The sequence below is a fragment of the Physeter macrocephalus genome, chromosome 7 (assembly GCF_002837175.3).
Source record: "Physeter macrocephalus isolate SW-GA chromosome 7, ASM283717v5, whole genome shotgun sequence".
Taxonomy (NCBI): Eukaryota; Metazoa; Chordata; class Mammalia; order Artiodactyla; family Physeteridae; genus Physeter; species Physeter macrocephalus.
The window spans coordinates 98,140,492-98,141,458 of NC_041220.1; positions in this window are offsets into that span (position 1 = coordinate 98,140,492).

Below are 967 nucleotides of genomic sequence, written 5' to 3' on the forward strand. Positions count from 1 at the left end.
ACAAACACAAAACACTTAAGAAAATGGTCATAGGAACATACATATTTATAATTACCTTAAACATGAATGGATTAAGTGCCCCAACCAAAAGACACAGGCTTGCTGAATGGATACAAAAACAAGACGCATATATATGCTCTCTACAAGAGAACCACTTCAGACCTAGGTACACATACAGACTGAAAGTGGGGGATGGAAAAAGATATTCCATGCAAATTGAAATCAAAAGAAAGCTGGAGCAGCAATACTCATATCAGATAAAATAGACTTTAAAATACAGAATGTTACAAGAGACAAGGAAGGACACTATGTAATGATCACGGGATCAATCCAAGAAGAAGATACAACAATTATAAATATATATGCACCCAACATAGGAGCACCTCAATGCATAAGGCAACTGCTAACAGCTCTAAAAGAGGAAATTCACAGTAACACAATAATAGTGAGGGACTTTAACACCTCACAAACACCAGTGGACAGATCATCCAAACAGAAAATTAATAAGGAAACACAAGCTTTAAATGACACAATAGACCACTTAGATTTAATTGATGTTTATAGGACATTCCATCCAAAAACAGCAGATGATACTTTCTTCTCAACTGCACACGGAACTTTCTCCAGGATAGATCATGTCTGGGGTAACAAATCAAGCCTCAGAAAATTTAAGAAAATTAAAATCATATCAAGCATCTTTTCTGACCACAACACTATGAGATTAAAAATCAATTACAGGGAAAAAAATGTGAAAACCACAAATACATGGAGGCTAAACAATACGTTACTAAATAACCAAGAGATCACTGAAGAAAGCAAAGAGGAAATTAAAAAATACAAAGAGACAAATGACAATGAAAACACGCTGATCCAAAACCTATGGGAGGCAGCAAAAGCAGTTCTAAGAGGGAAGTTTATAGCTATACAAGACTACCTCAAGAAACAAGAAAAATCTCAAATAAACAAT